Below are 8377 nucleotides of genomic sequence, written 5' to 3'. Positions count from 1 at the left end.
AGCACTGGTTATCAGGAAGTTCAAAGAGCTCACAATGAGCTACCAGAAACTAAACGGGAGTTACAATGAACTCTCCGCAAACTATATCAACATGAAAAAGGAAATGGAAACTATCAGCAAGGGACAAGAGGAAATGAAGAATACAATTTCCGAATTGAAGAACACAGTAGAAAGTTTTAAAAATAGAATCAATCAAGCAGAAGATAGGATCAGCGAGTTGGAGGACAAAGTAGAAAACAACTCACAGAAAGACCAAGAAAGAGAAAAGAGGCTCAGAAAGAATGAAGAGGGATTAAGAGAAATGCAAGATAATATGAAACGTAATAATATCCGAATAAGAGGAATACCAGAAGGAGAACAAGAAGAAAAAGGGATAGAAAACGTATTTGAAAGAGTAATGAGAGAAAATTTCCCTAATTTGATGAGAGAAAAAGCCACACAAATCCAGGAAACACAGAGAGTCCCAATCAAGAAGAACCCAAGGAGGCCCACTTCAAGACACATCATCATTAAAATGGCAAAATTCCAAGACAAAGAGAAAATCTTAAAGGCAGCAAGGGAGAAAAAAGGAGTAACATACAAGGGATCCCCAATAAGGTTAGCTACTGACTTCTCAAAGGAAACACTCCAAGCAAGAAGAGAATGGCAAGAAATATTCCAAGTAATGAGAACCAGAGGCCTACAACCAAGGCTACTTTACCCAGCAAGGCTCTCAATCAAGATAGAAGGCCAAATAAAGAGCTTCCAAAACAAAAGACGTCTAAAATATTACGCCTCCACCAAACCAGCCTTGCAAGAAACACTAAAAGGACTGCTTTAAGGAAAGGAAGGAAAAGAGAGAGACAGAGAGAAACACAGGTACAAAAATGGCAATGAATAAGCACGTATCAATAATAACCTTAAATGTAAATGGATTAAATGCTGCAATCAAAATACATAGAATAGCTGAATGGATAAGAAAGCATGACCCACACATATGCTGACTGCAAGACACCCACCTCAGGACAAAAGATCACCACAGACTAAAAGTAAAAGGCTGGAGACAAATTTTTCAAGCAAATGGACAAGAAAAAAAGCTGGGGTAGCAATTCTCATATCAGACAAAATAGACTTCAAAAAAAAGAGCCATAAGGAGAGACCCAGAAGGTCACTTCATTATACTCAAGGGAAGAATCCACCAAGAAGATATTAACATCGTAAATATATATGCACCCAACATAGGGGCACCCAAATATATAAAGAAAATCTTAGAGGACTTCAAGAAAGATATTGACAGCAACACAATTATAGTAGGGGATTTTAACACCCCACTGTCAAAAATGGATAGATCTTCCAAATAAAATATCAACAAAGATATTGCGGCATTAAACAATGTCCTAAATGAAATGGACTTAACTGATATATATAGAGCCCTTCATTCCAAAGAAGCCAAATATACATTCTTTTCAAATGCACATGGAAAATCTTCAAAGATAGACCACATGATAGGACGCAAAATGAGCCTCAAAAATTTCAAAAAAATTGAAATCATACAAAGCATTTTCTCTGACCACAAAGGACTGAAATTGGAAACCAACCCCAAAGGAAAAAACCCAAAACACCCAAAATCATGGAGACCAAATGGTATGCTATCAAACAATGAATGGGTCAAGAATGAAATTAGGGAAGAAATCAAAAAGTTGCTGGAAACAAATGAAAATGAACTTATAACAACCCAAAATTTATAGGACACAGCGAAGGCAGTCCTGAGAGGGAAGTTTATAGCAATACAGGCCTACTTAAAGAAGATAGAAACATTTCAAACAAACAACCTAACCCTATGTCTGCAAGAACTTGAGGAACCACAACAAAGACAGCCAAGAGCAAGTAGAAGAAAGGAAATAACCAAGATCAGAGCAGAACTAAATGACATAGAAACTAAAAGCACAATTCTAAGGATCAATGAATCCAGGAGTTGGCTCTTTGAAAAGATAAACAAAATAGACAAGCCTTTAAGTAGGCTCATCAAGGAAAGAAGAGAGAGGACACAAATAAACACAATCAGAAATGAAAGAGGAGAGATTACAACTGATACCACAGAAATAGAAGGGATTGTAAGAAATTACTATGAAGAACTTAATGCCAAGAAATTTGAGATCCTAGGGGAAATGGACACATTTCTAGAAAAATATAATCTTACAAAACTCAATGAAAAGGAAGTAGAAAACCTGAATAGACCAAAAACAGCAAAAGAAATTGAAGCAGTAATTAAAAAACTCCCATCACACAAAAGCCCTGGACCAGATGGATTCACAGGAGAATTCTACAAAGCATTTAAGGAAGATCTAACCCCTATTCTTCACAGATTATTCCAAAAAATCCAAAAGGATGGAAAACTCCCAAACTCTTTTTATGAAGCCAGCATCATCCTAATTCCAAAACCAGATAGAGATACAGCAAAGAAAGAAAACTTCAGGCCAATATCGCTGATGAACATAGACACTAAAATCCTCAACAAAATATTGGCAAATTGCACCCAACAATATATCAATAAGATCATACACCACGACCAAGTGGGATTCATCCAGGGATGCAAAGATGGTTCAATATTAGCAAATCAGTAAATGTAATTCATCACATAAACAAAAGCAAAGACAAAAACCACATGATCATATCAATAGATGTGGAAAAAGCTTTTGATAAGGTACAACACCCATTGATTATAAAAACACTCAGCAAAATGGGAATAGAGGGAGCATTCCTGAATATAATAAAGGCCATATATGAAAGACCTACAGCAAATATCATACTCAATGGGAAAAAATTAAAAGCTTTTCCACTAAGATCAGGAACAAGATAAGGACGTCCACTTTCACCACTTCTATTCAATATAGTATTGGAAGTTTTAGCCACAGCGAACAGGCAAGAAAAAGAAATAAAAGGCATCCAGATCAGAAAGGAGAAAACAAAACTGTCACTGTTTGCAGATGACATGATAGTGTACATGGAAAGCCCTATAGACTCTACCAAAAAACTGCTCGAACTAATTAATGAATTTGGCAAAACAGCAGGACACAAAGTCAATATCCAGAAATCAAAGGCATTTTTGTATACAACAACAAAACAGCAGAGGCAGAAATCAAGGAAAAAATCCCATTTGATATAGCAAAAACAAAAAAAAATATCTGGGAATAAACTTAACCAAGGAGGTAAAAGACCTGTATGCAGAAAACTACACAGCCCTGAAGAAAAAAATCAAGGAAGACACAAACAAATGGAAACATATACCATGTTCATGGATTGGAACAATTAACATCATCAAAATGTCTATACTACCCAAAGCACTTTACAGATTAAATGCAATACCTATTAAAATACCAATGGCATATTTCACAGACATAGAACAAACACTTCAAAAATTTATATGGAACCATAAACGAGCCTGAATAGCAGCTGCTCTTTTGAGAAAGAAGAACAAAGTAGGAGGAATCACAATACCTGATATCAAATTGTATTACAAGGCCACTGTAATCAAAACAGCCTCGTACTGGCATAAAACAGGCACATAGACCAATAGAACGGAACAGAGAGCCAAGAAATAAACCCAACCCTCTACAGTCAATTAATATTTGACAAAGGGGGCAGTAACATAAAATGGTGTAAAGATAGCCTCTTCAGCAAATGGTGTTGGGAGAACTGGACAGTTCATTATGTGCAAAAAAATGAAACTTGAGCACCGACTTACACCATACGCCAAAATAAATTCAAGGTGAATAAAAGACTTAAATATAAGATGTGACACCATTAAAGTCCTAGAGGAGAATATTGGCAGGAAAATCTCAGATATTTCATGCAGCAGCATATTTACGGATATGTCCCCAAGAGCAAGGAATATAAAGGGAAGAATAAACAAATGGGATCTCATCAAAATAAAAAGCTTCTGCATGGCTAAAGAAAACAGTATTAAATTAGCAAGACAACCAACTGTATGGGAAAACATATTTGCCAATGATACCACAGACAAAGGTTAAATCTCCAATATATACAAAGAACTTACATGACTCCACTCTAAGAAGACACCCAACCCAATTAAAAAATGGGCAAAGGACTTGAACAGACACTTCACCAAGAAGGACATACAGAGGATCCAGAGACACATGAAAGGATGCTCAATATTGCTAGCCATCAGAGAGATGCAAATTAAAACCACAATGAGATACCACTTTACACCAGTCAGGATGGCTATCATAAACAAAGCAACAAACAACAAATGTTGGAGAGGTTGTGCGGAAAAGATGAACCCTAGTTCACTGTTGGTGGGATTGCAGACTGGTACAACCATTATGGAAAACAGTATGGAATTTTCTCAGAAAAATAAAAATCGACCTGCCTTTTGACCCAGAAATTCCACTGCTAGGATTATATCCTAAGAATCCTAAAACATCAATTTCAAAGAACCTATGCACCACAATGTTCATAGCAGCACAATTTACAATAGCCAAGAATTGGAAGCAACCTAGGTGCCCGTCAGTACATGAATGGATTAAAAAATAGTGGTACATATACACAATGGAATTCTATGCAGCAGAGAGAAAGAAAGAGCTCCTACCCTTTGCAACAACATGGATGGAACTGGAAAGCATTATGCTGAATGAAATAGACCAGGTGTTGAAAGACAAATACCATATGATCTCACCTTTAACAGGAAGCTAAACAACAAAACAAACAAGCAAATAGAATAAAAACAAAGACACTGAAATAGAGAACAAGGGGACAGTAGCCAGAGGGGAGAGGGAATGTAAATTAAGGGGAAAAAGGGGGAGGGATTTGGAGGAACAAGTATGAAGGACACAAGGACAAGAACTAAGGGTGGTGGAAATGGGAGGGAGGTGGGGTGCACGGGGCGCGGGGCGCTGGGATGGGAGAAATAGACAAAAAACTGTACTTGAAAAATAATTAAATTTAAAAATTTTTTAAAAGAGAACTAATTGATAGGAAATGTAAAATCTGATACCTTTTTCCCCCATTAATCTGCTGCATGTGGTTGGCTTAGTCTATACATTATGTTTACATCCTTTGTTTTTCTAATGCTGGGCTTTACTATTGAAACTTTTTAGAATCCCTATTAAAGAGAGATTCTGTTTATTTCCTGTACTGGAAACCTAATGTGTCTTACCTTGTCAGGTGCTGAGCATGGAATAGTTTGTATTTGTGAGCACATTACCGTTGAATTCTGTATTCTGTGAAATTTTCCTCCAATGCTCTACATCTGCCTGTTGCATTGCTCTTTTATTTTGCTTACACTTGGCATAGCTGGCTCCTCATTTAATTTTCTTCCTGTTAGGCCTCTTTTTCTGTACTAAAGCTTCTCTTGATTTTGATCACTCAGAGAAAAGACCATTAGAGCTAGATTTATGTTTTTCACTTATAAATTCATCCAACCTGCATTATATAACTGTTTGATTCTCTAACTCTTTGACTAATTACAGATTGGTGAAAACCACTACATCAGATAGTTTTGTTAAAGGAATAACAACTCAAAGTAGATGGTTTAAAATAATAATTTATTATTAGAATGCCTTGGGAGACATCTGGTTTAGGTTAGGTGCAGCTGGGTGGCTCTTGGGTCTGTACTTTAGTGAGTAAAGAAGCTTACTTGTGAAGCCCAATTCCAGGTGCCTTGAATCCATGAACTTTGAGCAACCCTAGCTAATCCAACACCACCCAATCTTCCTGAAGACTGTATCACATGAGTCCTCTAAGAAGCAGACAAAAAGAAAATATTGAACATGCAGGAGATTGAGAGATTTGCTTCTGAAGGATAAACAGGAAAGGGAATAGGAAGGACCTAGGTGAAAAGAGACTTCAAACTGCAATGCAGTTCTGCCCCTTGTGAAAGAGGAGAAAGAAAGAGGGGAAATTTGGTAGAAGGAGCTTCGTTCAGACTGCAGTGCTGCTTTGAGAAACTCTTGGCCAGCTGGCTGGGGAATCCCATAACTTAGAGCCTGATTTGAGGAGTTGCATGCTGAGCAGGAATGGTTTGGCTCTCACAAACTCGCTTTGTTCAGGACCAGCCTGAAGATAATACAGCCTTTGCAAGAATCCCGAGGTAGAGCCAGAAGGGCATGTTAGCTGGAGGCTTTCAGCAAATCACTCTTCTTCCAAGTTCTCTTTTGAAGGAAAATTTGAGCGATATAACTTAATGGTAGCTACTATGATTCTTTCCAGAAAATAAACATTAGAATGTCTTTCAATAAATAAAGGCTAGGTTAATGAATTCATTCTGCATTATAGAGTCTCAACTTGTACATCTTGACTAATAAGACTATAAGAGAATAAGAAAAACACAAATTTTTCAGGGAGAAGGACACAACAAATTTGCTTCCTATATGTGTTCTTGGTAACTTGGTAAGTTAAAAACAAACCCCACAATAGCTAACAAAATACTGATGAAGAACAGTGTTAGAACTACAAATTTGCCATTACAAAATAGTCACGGGGATGTAAAGTACAGCATAGGGAATATGGTCAGTCATATTGTAATGACTGTGTGTGGGGCCCACTGGGTATTGGGCTTACTGGGGGAACACGTCCTGAACAATATCAATGTCTAACCATTATGCTGTACACCTGAAACAAATATAATATCCAATGTTAACTTCATTGAAAAATAAATAAGTAAATAAATTTGAAACAAAGATGAAGAGATGAAAACAAATTGTGCTAAGTCTACCCTGCCCATGCTCTGTAAATGGAACAATGATACCTGCATGGTAGCACACGTGTTTAAAACATGGCTTATTGAATAGTTTAAGCCCACTATCAAGATGCACTGCTTAGAAATGTCCTTTCAAAACATTACTGCTCATTGACAATGCATTTGGTCACTTCAGAGCTCTGATGGAGATGGGCAACAAGACTAATGTTGTTTTTCATGCCTGCTTACATAACACCCATTCTGCAGCCCACGAATCAAGGGGTAATTTCAACTTTCAACTCTTTCTATTTCAGAAATACATTTTATAAGTCTATAGCTGCTATAGGTAGTGATTTCTCTGATGGATGTAGGCAAAGTAAATTGAAAACCTTGTGAAAAGAAGTCAACATTCCAGATGCTATTCAGAATATTAATGATTCACAGGAAGAAGTCCAACTAAAACCATTGACGGGAGTTTGGAAGAAGTTGATTCCAACCCTCGTGGATGACTTGGAGGGGTTCAAGACTTCATTGGAGGAAGTAACTGCAGATGTGGTGGAAATAACAAGAGAACTAGAATCAGAAGTGGAGCTTGAAGATGTGACTAAATTACTACAATCTCATGACAAAACTTTAACAGATGAGGAGTTGCTTCTTATAGATGAGTGAAGAAAGCAGTTTCTTGAAATAGAATCTACTCCTGGTGAAGATGCTATAAAGATTACTAAAATGAGCCCTGGCTGGTGTGGCTCAGTGGATTGAGCACCAGACTCTTTGTGAGGTAAAGGTTGCCGGTTCAATTCTCAGTCAGGGCACATGCCTGGGTTGCAGGCCAGGTCCCCAGTAGGGGGCACATAGAGACAACTACACATTGATGTTTCTCTCCCTTTTCCTCTCTTGGGAATTAAATAAATAAAATTTTTAACAAAAAAAAGTTTATTGAAATGACAACAAAGAATTAGAATATTACCTAAATTTAGTTGTTAAAGCAGAGGCAGGGTTTGACAGGACAGTCTCCAATTTTGGAAGTTCTGTTGGTAAAATGCTATCAGACAACATCATGTGCTGGAGAGAAATCATCTGTGAAAGGAAGAGTTCATCAATATGACAGACTTCATTGTTGTCTTATTTTTTAAAATCGCCACAGCCACCACAACCTTCAACAGCCACCACCCTGAGCAGTCAGCAGCCATCAACATTGAGGTAAGACCCTCTGCCAGCCAAAAGAATTCACCTCATTGGAGGCTCAAGTAATGGTTAGCAATTTTTCAGCAATAATGTATTTTTAAATTAAGATATGTACATAGTTTTTTTTAGATATAATACCATTGCACAATTAATAGATGACAGTAGAGTGTAAACATAACTTCTATATGCACTGGAAAATCAACAAATTTGTGTTACTATCTTTATTGTGATATTCATTTTATTGATGTGGTCTGAAACTGGAGCCACAGTATCTCTGAGGTATGCCTGTAGAACTTTTAGAATGTAGCAAAGGAGAAAGTCTAGGTGACCTTAGGTTTGGTGATGAGTTTTTATTTTATTTATTTATTTTTACTTTATTTTTTCTTTATTTTATTTTATTGATTATGGCATTACAGTTGTTCTATTTACCCCCCTTCATTCCCCTCCACTCTGCACACCCCTCCCCCACCATTCCTCCCCATTTAGTTTATGACCACGTGTCTCAAGTTCTTT

At 37.1% G+C, this 8377-nt stretch overlaps 1 pseudogene; it reads left to right on the top strand.

Moving 5' to 3' along the window:
- Window positions 1–6686: 6686 nt before the first annotated feature.
- Window positions 6687–7937, top strand: LOC119035619 (tigger transposable element-derived protein 1-like; annotated as a pseudogene).
- The last annotated feature ends 440 nt before the right edge of the window (window positions 7938–8377 follow it).

This window comes from Artibeus jamaicensis, unplaced genomic scaffold, assembly GCF_021234435.1.
Source record: "Artibeus jamaicensis isolate MK-2021 breed Jamaican fruit bat unplaced genomic scaffold, CSHL_Jam_final scaffold_1283, whole genome shotgun sequence".
NCBI lineage: Eukaryota > Metazoa > Chordata > Mammalia > Chiroptera > Phyllostomidae > Artibeus > Artibeus jamaicensis.
Note: the sequence above shows the minus strand (reverse complement) of the source record. Positions and strands in the feature narration are given on the sequence as shown.